The sequence below is a fragment of the Peromyscus maniculatus genome, chromosome 4 (assembly GCF_049852395.1).
Source record: "Peromyscus maniculatus bairdii isolate BWxNUB_F1_BW_parent chromosome 4, HU_Pman_BW_mat_3.1, whole genome shotgun sequence".
In the NCBI taxonomy this organism is placed as follows: domain Eukaryota; kingdom Metazoa; phylum Chordata; class Mammalia; order Rodentia; family Cricetidae; genus Peromyscus; species Peromyscus maniculatus.
The window spans coordinates 125,301,773-125,316,292 of record NC_134855.1 but is presented as its reverse complement, the minus strand read 5'-3'; positions in this window follow the sequence as shown (position 1 = coordinate 125,316,292).

Sequence of the window (14,520 nt, the reverse complement as noted above, 5' to 3'; positions counted from 1 at the left end):
AAAACTCCTGGTAGGTACAGCATTAAGAGAACCCACCTTTCATGAGTCTTACCTAGAAAAACCCTAGAAAGTATTTGTAATTAAAAGACAGTGAAGAGTCCCTTAAGATTCTTACAGCGAAACGGGAAAGTAATCATAGTGACATATACCAAGAGATTTCCCCTACCTATGTCTACTCTCCAGGAGAAGCACTTTATCAGAGACATGTGATCTGAAGAAAGATATTTGTCTACTCCAGTCACTGTAACTTTTCTGACCAAAAGGATTCGAGAGCTACTCAGGAGGTGGAGGCAGAATGATCATGAATTTGAGAACAGTTTGCAATATAGTAGTTTCAGACTATGAGATACAGTCTCAAGAAAAATAAGTTATCGTTATGATTAAAACATTAAAAATTCTAATGGAAAAAATTACATGTAACAACCCATAGGTAATTTAAGCAGAGAGCTGAAAACTAAGGGAAAGAAGCATTTTACTTCCTTTTTTATTCTTTCCAGGTGTTCAAGATACTAAAGTGAAGGACACAGTAGGTCCTCTGGTTGAAATCCTCTATTTCCCTGGGTCTTCCAGAATCAAAATCTATATATCATCTCTGTGAAGGAATTAAGGAATGGCTGAACAGAATTCCTGCTGCTGGTGTGTATGACATGGTAATAGTCACAGTCAAGAAAGGCAACTGAATTCACACCCAAAAAAGGCGGGCTGTTGCTGTATTTTGAAAGTAATGAAGGGCCATAGAGAAATTAAAATGAGATAAAGCTTCCATCATCACAGAATCAGTTGCAAATGAGTGTGTAGACTTACGGCCCAGGATTACATCCAATGTAGCCTGTACTACATGGCCTCTTAGTGTATTTGTAAAGTATAATACCCATTAAAAAGTCTTTGTTTCAAAGAAACTTGCTATAAATCATAATCAGTGGGTAGATTTGAAGAATTGACAGTAAAAACTTTCCTTAATCAAATACAAAGGGAAGAATGAAAAAATAAGAACATCTAAAAACTGTGGGGCAATTTTCAAAGATGGAACATATATCTAATAGGAATAAAAGAGAAGAAGAAACAAAAGAAATAATTGATGTGACAATGCCAAGAATGTTCCAAAATTAATGATAACACCAAACCGAAGATCCAGAAAGCTCAGAGAACACTGGTAAGATAAATCTACACTTAATCATTTCATACTCAAGAGCAGAAGAGTCATAGCTGATTATTAAAAACTATACAAAGGAAGAAAGTGGGATCAAATATTCAGATATTAGCACTGTGGTAAATGATGAAAGGAAATGACATTATCTATAGCTAAAGAGTTAGAAAGCAGGGGGAGAGAAAGAACCAAATTTAGAAAGTAAAAAAATCCTCCTACTTCCCATGATATAGTTTCTTGTAGCTGATGTGATTTCAAATTATTTTCTAAGCACATAAGCACACTGGTAAAATTTTAAGTATATATTTAGTGTGCATGATAGTTGCTGTAGCTTGAGTTTTCCTGCCTTGTCCACAATCAGGACAAATCTTTGTCTCCCGCCAGTCCCACAGCTGCTCAGACCCAACCAAGTAAACACAGAGACTTATATTGCTTACAAACTATATGGTCGTGGCAGGCTTCTTGCTAACTGTTCTTATAGCTTAAATTGATCCATTTCCACAAATCTATACCCTGCCATGCGGCTCGTGGCTTACAGGCATCTTTTCATTCTGCTTGTCCTGGCAGCGGCTGGCTGTGACTCCTTCTGCCTTTCTGTTCTTTTATTTCTCCTCTCTGTTAGTCCTGCCTATACTTCCTGCCTATCCACGGACCAGTGTTTTATTTATTGACCAATCAGAGCAACTTGACATACAGACCATCCCCCAGCACAGCCAAGTGCAGACCATCTCAGATACCTGCACTCAGGCCAGTGGTCCTAATCATCCTCTATTCGGACCTGCTGGGTAAAGCCACGAGGAACCTGAGAACGAGCTCCCACAGGACATACAGAACATCCCACAGCAAGTTGCTTTTTTTTAATGACATGCAATCATGTGGATGGGTAGTCTCTTAACTTTTTTTATGAATATGGGTATTCTTCCTGCACATATGTCTTGTCCACCATGTGTGTTCAGAGCCTGTGGAGGACAGAAGGTGGCAGGAGACCTTCTGAGACTGGAGCTACAGCAGGTTCTAAGTCACCATGTGGATCATGGGAATTGAACACAAGTCCTCTGGAAGAGCAACCAGTATTCTTAATTGCTAAGCCATCTCTATAGCCTCTTAATTTTATTTTTACTCAACAGTGTCACTGTGGTCTTTAATGGCTATGAAAGTAGGTGAATGTAGCCTTCTCTCACTCTTTTCAATCAGTTCATAGCATCATTCTAGTGATGAAAATACAGAGTATTCATAATACTAAAAATGTGCTGTCTGTCAGATGTGGGGTTGGTGAAGACCTACCAACCCCACATCTGACAGAGGACTGATATCCAGAATATACAAGGAACTCAAGAAATTAGACATCAAAATGCCCAACAGTCCAATTAAGAAATGAGCTATAGAACTAAACTGAGAATTCTCAACAGAGGAAACTCAAATGGCTGAAAGACATTTAGGGAATTGCTCAACAACCCTAATTATCAGGGAAATGCAAATCAAAACAACTCTGAGATATCACCTTATGCCTGTCAAAATGGCTAAGATCAAAAACACTGAAGACACTTTATGCTGGAGAGGATGCGGAGCTAGGAGAACTCTCCTCCACTGCTGGTGGGAATGCAAGCTTGTACAACCACTTTGGAAATCAATATGGTGCTTTCTTAGAAAATTGGGAATCAATCTCCCCCAAGATCCAGCTATACCACTCTTGGGCATATACCCAAGGAATGCTCAATCATACCACAAGAGCACTTGCTCAGCTATGTTCATATCAGCATTGTTTGTAATAGCCAGAACCTGGAAACAACCTAGATGCCCTTCAATTGAAGAATGGATAAAGAAATTGTGGTACATATACACTATGGAATACTACTCTGCAGAGAAAAACAATGACATCATGAGGTTTGCAGGCAAATGGATGGATCTAGAAAAAAATCATCCTGAGTGAGGTAACCCAGACTCAGAAAGACAAACATGGTATGTACTCACTCATAGGAGAATACTAGATGTGGAACAATGATGACTGGACTGCTACTCACACCAGGGAGGCTACCTGGAAAACAGGACCCCAAGAAAGATACAGGGATCACCCAATGACAGAGAAATGGATGAGATCTACATGAACAACCTGGATGTGAGTGGGGGTAATGAAGGGCGAGGGTCAAGGGAAAGAGAGCTTGGGGGAACGGGAGATCCCAGGTGGATCAAGAACAGGGAGGGAGAACAAGGAATAGGAGACCATGGTAAATGAAGACCACATGAGAATAGGAAGAAGCAAAATAGGAAGAAGCACAGAAATCCACAAAGATGCCCCCACAATAGACTGCTGGCAATGGTCAAGAGACAGCCCGAAGTGACCTACTCTGTTGATAGGATGGCCAAACACCCTAATTGTCATGCTAGAAACCCCATCCAAGGACTGAGGGATCTGGATTCAGAGATCCATGGCCAGGCCCCAGGTGGAGCTCCGGGAGTCCAATTGGCAAGAAAGAGGAGGGTTTATATGAGTGAGAATTGTTGAGACCAAAATTGGATAAAGCACGGGAACAAATAGCCAAACGAATGGAAACTGGAAACACATGAACTATGAAGCAATGGCTGAGGGGCCCCCAACTGGATCAGGCCATCTGAATAGGTGAGACAGTTGATTGGCTTGATCTGTTTGGGAGGCATCCAGGCAGTGGGACCAGGTCCTGTGCTCAGTGTATGAGTTGGCTCTTTGAAACCTGAGGCTTATGCAGGGACGCTTGGCTCAGCCTGGGAGGAGGGGACTGGACCTGCCTGGACTGAGTCTACCAAGTTGATCTCAATCCTAGGGGGAGTCTTTGCCCTGGAGGAGAAGGGAATGGGGGGTGGGGGGGCAGGAGGGGGGAGAAAAGGGAATCCAGAATCCATGGCTGATATGTAGAATTACATTATATTGTAAAATAAAGTAAAATAAAAAATAAAATGTAGAATTGTTTTCCTGGAGTTGAAAGTATAATCAAGATTTAATTAGTTGTATTCTATTTTTGTTTTCTGAACAAAATTCAATAAACTACTATTTTTGAGGGTTTAAAAAAAGAAAAGAAAAATGTGCTGTCTGGATAGTTTTTATGTGTAAGCATGTCCAATGATATTTGCAAGATGCTTTCCTGGAGGTAGATTTGATAGAGAAAAGGAGATGTCCATATAAAACTTCCAGGCAAAAATGCTATATTATTTCACAGACTTATCAACAACCTACCTGTGTGGTCTTATATTCTCTAGCTCTATGTACAATGTAGATTTTCCTGGAAGCAAAGAATGTCTTTTCATAGATATTTTATTTGCAAGTCCTTCATACTATGGAGGAATAAACATTTTTTTTTCAGGTGTTGATTTATCCAATATCCTTTGTAAATTATTTTCTGCTGGCTTGTTTGAAGGCACTGTCACTATAAGTGGCAATATCAATTATTTTTATACAAGTAGTACAAATTTTCCCTCATCATAAGTATTTTTTTGTGAGTGTCACAGCTTGCTCAACTACTACTATTCTTGGCATTTTTTTTTTACAAAATCTCAAAATGTGGAAGGCTGCAGTCACTTCTTAGCAGCTTTCTCCTGAGCTGCTAAATCTGCCTCTTTCTGAGTAGCCAGAAACACCTCTTGTTTCTTCTGGTAAGCTGCCAGCTCTTCTGCATTGAGATTTTCTTCACTACTCAAATACCCAAGTAATGGGCAAAGGCAATGATAGAATAGATAACATACTGCAGGGCAAAAGCATCATCTTTAGTTTTGACATAAGAAATCTCATATATGTGCTTCAATGTGACCAGGCTTACGATCTCTCTTTCCTTGTTTGTCAGGCCCCCTTCTAAATTCCAGCAGCTGTCTTTAAGAAGTAGAAAACAGTGGGTTTAATCTTGAGCTCAATTGTCCCGCTAGGCTTCACAAAAACATTTATAGGTAGAGGACTGCCTCCTTTGATGTCTTTTGTCTTCTCATGAATTATTACAGAATGGATAAATAGTTATCAAATTGATAAGTTTATCAAAATTGGTAACAGAGACACCTTGATGACCCAAGGTGGGGCTCAGTGGGGACCAAGGCCCTAGGCTAGCCTGCCATGCCTATATAATGGTCCAGATTTTACCTTGGGCTTCCCGAGGGCTAAAGTTACCCAGCTTAGCTTAAACATGATACAGGGAGTAACAGTCTTAGTTTACCTCCCTGTCATATGTCTTTTAGCCTTGCTTGTGATATATTTTGCTGCATTGGAATTTTGAACTCCTATAGAATTTAACCTGCAATGTATTCCAAAAGCAAATCCACACTCTTCATTCTACACATGTACAAACCAAGTCAGGCCAAGTCACTTGCCAAGTTTACATTCCTACCTAGTCATCTATCAAAATACAGCTGTTTCCACTTAATTATTTTGAACAACAAAATAGCAAAAATGATAAATGCAATTGATAATTTTAATATCATAGAAAGCCAAATGTTGTATCAACTGTCATGTCATTTAAAAAAAATTCAGCTGGGTGGTTGTGGCACAGGTCTGTATTCACAGCACTTGGGAGGCAGAAGCAGGCAGATCTCTCTGAGTTTAAGGACAGCCTGGTCTGCAGAGCAAGTTCCAAAATGGCAAGGATTGCATATACAGCAAAACCATCTTGAAAAACAAACAAAATAAGTCCAAAACTCTAAAATGGAGTATGATATCTAAGGAAAGATCCAAATCAAAGGGCTAGCCTGCCTGGAGATTCGGCACAGGAGAGAAGCTGAGCTGAGCCTCGATGTGTAGTATATGGCTCCCGGGAGGAGAACAGCACAAAGGCAGAGTGGCAGAAGTACTGCTGGGCTAACAAGAAGACCAATCTGACTGCTCACAAAACTTGTTCTGGAAACAGAACTGTCACCTACAAAGTTATTGTCAGGGCCCTATAAGAGCAATGGATTTTCTAATTAGAAATCAAGGAAATTGAGTACTTCTGTAAAAGGTCGTCTCTTCACTTCTCTTAATCTATGAGATGGCTAGATACAAGCTGGTGTTATTATGTAAGGAATCCTGAAGAGTGATATAAACAAATGCACTCTTTTTCTCGATGGATATCCAGAAAAAAAATGAGGAGAAGGAAGTATGGTAAAAGCAAGCAGCCTTTTACAATGTCTCCATTGGAAAACTGGACCAGGTTCATGCTATTTAAACAGAGACAATGACAGATAAAATTCTACCTCAATAAAAAGTATGAGATCTAGGAGTTGAGGGTGTTGCATTCTGGTAGTTTGCTGTTCCTGTTGCTATATTTATTTATTTACTTTTATTAGCATGCAAAAAATAAGTTTGAGATTACTGATCAGAACATAATGGATTGAATTTCATATTTCATTACTTGTGAGGAGCAAGAAAAGAAAAGGGAGTGAATATTGGAATCATAAAATGAACCTAATGTAGAGGGGAAACAATAACAAAACCAAGGGTGTTGCAAAGATAGTAGCAGCAATGATAACAGTAAAGTCTAAGAAAATAATACTGGATGAAATCTATTGTGAGAGCTCACAGAGGTTTCCTAGTGAGATCTGAGCTTGCTTTACCAGCAGGGCTGCATTAGGGGATGACTTAACCATGTGTGTGGTTACCATGTGTTTGGGATGGTCTGCACTTGGCTGTGCTGCGGGGGGAGGTCTTTTGCTCCACCCCTTGGCATCCCTTTAAAAGCCTTTTAGAAGAGACAGAAGGGGCTGGTGGGTTTTGACCCAAGCTCTCCTGAGGCTATCCTGTGTTTCTGTCTCTCTCCTCTATATTTCTATCTACATATTCCTCATTTCTTCCTGCTAAAGAGTATCCTGGGGGGGAAAGTGGGGGCAAGCCCCCTACAATCTATCAGACTGTAAAATAGAGGTGCGGCAATAGTGTTTAATTTTTCTAGCCTCTCACCACCTTACTTTTTTGAGCTGTTCTCTACCTCTCCCATCTCAAACACATAAATGTCTTTAATCCACTAGTTTTGAGGCCCCCCCAGGTTAGTACTTGCACCAAATGCAATATTTCAGTCCTTTATAGGATTAGACTGCCAGACATCCTATAGAGGGTTGCTGTCCTTGTTTCTTGCCAAATAGAGGTAGTGATCTGAGAAGGAAGAAATGACACTATTGTGTAGAGAGACAACAAAGAATAAGTGTCCCAGTGAGATGTGAATTACTAATTCCATTTGTCCCTGAAGCTCAGTTGTATGTTTAACCTTTTCTTGTCTATGAGACTATTCCCAGTAGCATCCAAATGAATCCATCTTTTCACATAAATTACTTGAAGTTAGTTTCCTGAAACAAAAACAAGTTGTGAGTACCACAGAGGTTTAAATGTAAATTAGTAGCATGAATTTCTGCATGAGGCTGAATTTGTTTCTATGTAAAACGTAAAGAAGAGTAAGAGAGACTCCTGTTTGGTGATTCTTGGAATTTTAGACCCATACATTTCATCTTGACTATCTTCAAATCTGTCCTTTTCCATCCCCATGGCTGCTACTTTAATTTAGGGAGCGAGGGAAGAGAGAGAAAGAGAGAGAGAGAGAGAGAGAGAGAGAGAGAGAGAGAGAGAGAGAGAGAGAGAGAGAACTAAATGTTATTGAAGCCATGTTTTAGCTGGTAACTTTGTAGATGGAGACCTACCAAAAAAATCCAACTTTCACAGTTACATTTAGTCATTTGATTATGAGATCTCTTCAGCAAACTAACCCTGGCTGGCTATTTCATTAATTTCCTTTCTGCAAACTTATTTTGCATTACCTCAACTGTACATCCTTTAAGAAGAGACAATGCTTACTCTAAATTTAAATGAGGGGAATATGTCTCCATTGGAAAACTGGACCAGGTTCATGCTATTTAAACAGAGACAATGACAGATAAAATTCTACCTCAAGGTATACTTGTAGTAAATTAGTTGCAATTCTGTGGGTTTGGACCCAGATTTTGGCACCAAAATGTGAGTTTTGCAACTCTGGAGAAAAGTATCCTGACTACTTGGGGAGTCAGGCAACACCTTGTGTGCTTAGGACAGCTCTGATGGCTGGAGCTGCAAAGAGACAGCTGGATACCTGGAGGGTGAGGTATCCTGGACACTTCAAGCTGCTTGGGGCAGCTCTGCCCTGGAGGTGTCCTGGACACCAGGAGCTGCTTAGGATAGCTCTGACAGCTGGAGCTGCAAAGGGACATCTCAGCCCTGGAAGGGAAGTTCTTTTGACTGCTCGGGAGAGACAGGCCTAGAACTGCTTGAGCAGGGAAGGGTATCCTGACTGTTCGGAATAGTCCAGCCAGGAGCTGCCAGGAGCTCTGCAGGAAAGGGTATCCTGACTGTTTGGGAGGGTCAGGCTATACCTGATGTGGTGGGGGATGGTCTCCCTGCAGTATATAACAATCCTGCTCCTCTCCTGGAGAGCCACTATAGCTGAGCATTGCTCAGCCCCCACTTTAGGGCTCTTCCTAGCAGAGCTCTGCTTCTCCAGCCTAAGACATTGCAGAAATGTAGCAATCTCCTCCAGCTCTGGAGAAAAATGTTACTTTTTCAACTTTTTTAGATCTCCTTTGCTTTGTTCACTGAGGGACATCTCAGCAAGGATCAGCTCCTCCTTGCTCTGTCCACTGAGGGATCTTAGCAAGGATCTTCTCTATGCCAGTGAATGAAGATCTTCACACTCCAAACTCTTTTGAGAAAGAGATTATTTGGGAAGGAGTCCAGGAGAGTAGCTGCCTCTACCAGAGTGGAGAGAACAGCCCACAACTGACCAGGCAAGGTGTTTTACATAGGATGTCTTAGGGGCAGAGTCAACCAGTGATTGATTAGTTTTTTTCTTCCCAGGGATTGGCCAGTTTTGTGGGCTAGGGACAGAGACGACCCTCATTTCAGAGCCAAACTGTGCTTCTTTCACTGGCCTTATCTGAACAATCTTTCCCTAGTTCTGGACTCCAGGGTCAGTGTGGGTTTCTTTAGCCAGCCCCCTTTCCCCTACAATACTAAAACTCTAGACTGACAGAATGTTACATGATTTTGGAAAGTGCTCAGGTCTTCAGAGCCCAGAGGAAGGAATATGCAGACTTTTAGCTTCTATGTGGCAAACAGCAAGAAAATAGGGGGATGTCATGCCAATACCACTGTAGCACCCTCACCATGATATGGGCTAAGCATTGTGAAGAAGCTGAGGGTAGAGAGTAACCAGCTATAGGGGGCCACTCCCCATGGATCTGACTGATTAGAGAAATGAATAGTCAAGTCAACCAGGAATTATGTTGCTGGTATACTGGTTAACTGGCTCTTCAAAAAACAAGCAAACAAACAAAAATGCCCCAACTTGTAGATTTTCAATGTTCTGCAATAGGAATATTTCCATTAAATTTATTTCAAGATATAAGAAGACACCCCTAGTTTGACACAGAAGAGATACTAGCTTTGTCTCTCTCACACAAGTCATTTTGAGCCAGTCTGACATGTAGGAGCCAGTGTGAGTTTGAAGCAAAGATCTTTTTTTTTTTTTAAAGATTTATTTATTTATTATGTATACAGGAGAGGATGCCAGATCTCATTACAGATGGGTGTGAGTCACCATGTGGGTGCTGGGAATTGAACTCAGGACCTCTGGAAGAGCAGTCGGTGCTCTTAACCTCTGAGCCATCTCTCCAGTCCCGAAGCAAAGATCTTAAAAGACTTACAGACGCAAGTAAGCAAAATGCTTGATGTAAAGAACTAAAGAGAAGCAGGATTTATTCTGCTCATGGTTTCAGAGACTTCAATTGCTTACAGTGAAGAATGTATACCACAGAAACACATATCATGAAGAGAAAGCAGACAAAGAGGAATGTTTTTGCTTAGTTAGCTTTCTCTTTCTTCTCCATTCATTCTGTCCAAGCTCCTATCCTATGGAATTCTGTGGCCTACATTCAAGTGCAATCATCCCTTTAAATTAATCCTCCCTAGAAATAAAAACACACCCTAAAGTGTGATTCACCAATCCTCTTGTAATGAGTCTTTTTCTGTCCTGCCAGCCAGCTCCCAAATAATGACACACAGACTTCTTACTATTATGAAAGCTTGACCTATAACTTAGGCTTGTTCCAAACTAGTTCTTATAACTTAAATTAACCCATTTAAATTCATCTATATTTTATCATGTGGCATTACCTCTCTTCCATCTTGTACCTCCTGTTTCCTCGCCCTGTCTACTGGCATCTCCCCCTCCTTCTTCCCAGAGTCCTCTCTGTCCTCATAAATCCCTCCTAATCACTTCCTACCTAGATATTGGCTATCCAGCTTTTCATCAAACCAATAAGAAGGTACCTTAGCAAAGACACATCTTCACAGTGTAAACAAATATTCTGCAACATCCCCTAAATTATTATAAATCTGGACAAATTGGCAATGAGCATTAACTATGGCAAGTCCATCACTTGCCAACCTGACACACAAATACATTACTTTAAATCATGATTTCTCACCACTGTCTCCCCAAAAGGCTAATTTGTATTTCTATACAAACTTCATTAGCCCAGTCTAAAAGTCCCCATAGTTCCATCCAATGTTATTCAAAATCCCAAGTTCAAAGTATATACTAAAGGTCAAGCCATTCTCTTACCTGTGAATCCTTGCAAAATAAAAATGTTCTGTTTCTAGTATACAGTGACACAAAACAAATGTTCCTATTCTTAGTAAATAATTTTTTTTTAACTTCATGTGTATGAGTGTTTTGGCTGCATGTCTGTACACACATGTATGCAGTTTCCACAAGGCCAGAAGAGGGCATCAGATTCCCCAGAACTGGAGTTACAGACTGTTGTGAACTACCATGTGGGTTCTGGGAATCAAACTCATATTCTCTGAAAAAGCAATCAGTTCTCTTAACCGCTGAGTCATCTCTCCAGCCCTAATATTCCTATTCTTAAGAGAAGAATGGGGACACAGAAAGGAGGGGTAGGACCAAAGCAAGATCAAATCTAGTAGGGAAAACATTAAATCCCACAACTTTCTTTCATACACCTGGAACACATGGTGACCTGATGTGAGCTCTACCAAGTGTGGGCAGTCCCATCCCTATGGCTTTAATGTAGGCCTGTATGGCTTCTCTTATGCTGGGTTCCCCTGTTGCCTATAGCTTTTCTTGGCAGACTTCCACATTCCTACTATGCCCGACATCCTAGAGTCTTCATTACAGCTTACAACCTCAGGGCTTCACACCTTGACCTCTCATGGGCTCTTTACAAGGGAAACTGACACATTATCTGATTTCTAGGCCTTCCTTAAAAATACAGATGCCTCCATGACTCTGTAATTTGTATCTGCATGCCTGCAAGAGCAGTATCACATGGATGATGCAATGGCTGGGCCCCCGTGGACTATGGTTGCAGTGGCCTTTAAATGTATGGGTAGTCAAACCTAAGAAAATTCTTCCACTGTTGTTGTCTGATTGATATACATATAATGGGATAAAAGGGTAGATTATTGAGTCTACTTTTAAAAAGCAACAACTTCAGCCGGGCGGTGGTGGCGCACGCCTTTAATCCCAGCACTCGGGAGGCAGAGCCAGGCGGATCTCTGTGAGTTCGAGGCCAGCCTGGCTACCAAGTGAGTTCCAGGAAAGGCACAAAGCTACACAGAGAAACCCTGTCTCGAAAAACCAAAAAAAAAAAAAAGTAAAAAAAAAAAAAGCAACAACTTCTTTAAAATGTTTTACATTGCTTTGTATTTTAGTTTTAAAATTTAGATAAAATTTTAAAGTTAATTTTGTTATACTGTTTATATATTTCTACTCTTGTTTAAGGTATTATGTTCATGCAACTCATTTAAAACTGTAATATATAATTAAGAAATACAGATTAATAGTCATCTATGATGATCAAACTTATAGTCATATTAATTAGGTTTTCTAGATATTCAGAGATATATTTTAGATATAAAAGTCATCTTCAAACACTTCAAAGACCTACAGAATACAGCATTTAAAATGTTTTAAGAACTTAAGTGTTTTCTGGACAGTGAGACACATCTGCTCTTGACAGCACCAATTACTTCAAAGAAGATGATGGGCATCAAAGAAACTCCATAGGAGTATGCTTTCTTTATGGTAAAAGTTAGCCATTTGGGCAAGAAACTGTTCTTGCCTGGACTGCTTGATAATATGTTGTATAGACTGGACATACAGACACATGGAAAAATGACCACTAAATTTTGCCAAAACAAGGTGAGATGATCCTTCAGGTTCCTGCTTTATAGAGGAGACTACCAGACATTCTGCAGGACACAGGGAGAAGCAACTGAGAAACTCTAGGTCCATAGGCTGGAGGTGGATACCCCAACATTGCAGAGGAACGCTGGGTGACTGTCCAGACAGACAGCTGTCTCTGTCATTCTAGATTTTTGGAAGTTGCTTACAATGCTCTTCCTGTTTACTTAGGTAATATTATATCCTTCTGGGATCTTTGATGTAGCTGAAGACTAGATAGTTATAATTTTCCTTGGTTATGATAAAAGATAAATTAGATATGAAATTTTAGACTCACAAATATAGGACAGATTATAGAGTATTTTCTTTAATTTTGCCAAATACAAATAGACTAGATATTATAACTGGAATTCTTACTTGATAACTGTTCTATTATATGTAATTTTACTATGTTAAAGTTAAAACCTTCCTTTTTGATTAGACAGAAAAGGGGAAGTGCTAGGGGATGTCTTTCTGTACACTGTGAATATGTATTGCTCTGTTTGGCCAATGGTAAGGCAGAATAAGGTGAGGACATACATTCGAACTGGAGAGAGAAGAGAAGAAAAGATTAGTGGGGCAGATGCTGTGGGCCGCAGCCGGGAGAAGCAAGATAGAAAAGTACTGGTAAGCCACAAAGTCATATGGCAACACATAGATTAATAGAAATGGGCTGAGTTAAGTTATAAGAGCTAGCTAGCAAGATGTCCACCATAGGCCATACAGTTTGTAAATAATATTAAGCCTCTGAGTGATTATTTTATAAGCAACCACAGGACTGCAGGGCCAGGCAGCACCAGAGGAATGTAGGACCATGGGGCTAGGCGGGACCTGAAAAAACTTCAGCTATATTTGGCATTTACTGTTCACATTCCTACCTACATTCTAATATTCTGAGCTCCCACAAGAATCACCTATTAAGCTCTGCTTATAGCATTCAGGCCTCTCTAGCTTAAACTTCCAAACTTCACATTTCTTGTGTGGCTTTTTAGAACAACCTTCTAACTGGATGCTTTACATCAAGCAATAATATTCCTGAATTCTTTGTCTATACTGATGCTAGTATGATTTCCCAAAATATAAATCTAGTCTTGTTCTTTGTGGATAAAATCCTAACTATTTAATGTTTAGCAAAGTTCTTTATAATCTGGGTCCTACCAAACTTTCCAATTCTATTTCCTATTAATTCTTAGTTTGTAGTTTATGCTCCATCCACATGAAACAATCTGTCACTCTTGGAATACTGTACATTTTCTTGGGCTTGGCACGTGTCTATTTTTGTTGCTATAACAAGGTATCCAAAGTTGCACACTTATTAAGAAAAGTTTATTTAACTAACAGTTATAGAGAATGAAAGTCCAAGATCAAGTGATCCCATATGTTTGACCACAGGTGAAGGCTCCCTTAGCTGTACCACAACATAACAGGAAAAACACTGTATGTAATAACAGGTCAATAGTGAAGAGGAGCCTTATTTTAATAACAATGCACTCCTATAAGAAGTGATAAGTGAGGTCTCAAGAAAACTGTATTAACCCCATTCAAAGGCAATGCTTTAAATGGTATATAAATGGCCTGTTTATTAATAGGGCTCCCTACTTCCCTTTTTTGGTGCTTGAAATTGAACTTAGGGCCTTGTGCATGCTAGAAAAGCACTCTACTACTGAACTGCATCCCCAGTCACTGTCCCTTTTAAGAGGGACTAAGTTTTCAGCATATGAAGCTTTGGGATACAAATTCAAATCATATGCAAATCATAGCAGTAGGCACTAAGTGATCACTGATTTAAATTACTAGATGTGGTGATATATGCCTATACTCTCACTCCCAGCTCTAAGAAGGCTGAGACAGGGTTGTAAGTTCAAGGTAAGCCTTGGCTACATAAGTTCTAGGTCAGCCTTTTTGAGCCTGTCTCAAAAAATATACATACCACTCATTCATTCGTTCATTCATTCATTTACACATACATACATAACTACTATAAATGCTCCTAAAATATTCTTCTGTCTGAATATTATTTCTATCATCTATCTCCTTGACCTACAAAGTTCATAAAGTCCTCATCTATTGTTTCCTCAATGCTATTCTTCCTTGGTATATAATTTTCCATTGCATTCCATTTGCTTAATAAAGTTTGATTGATTTCAGGATTATCCAATTCATTTTCTTCTAAAATTA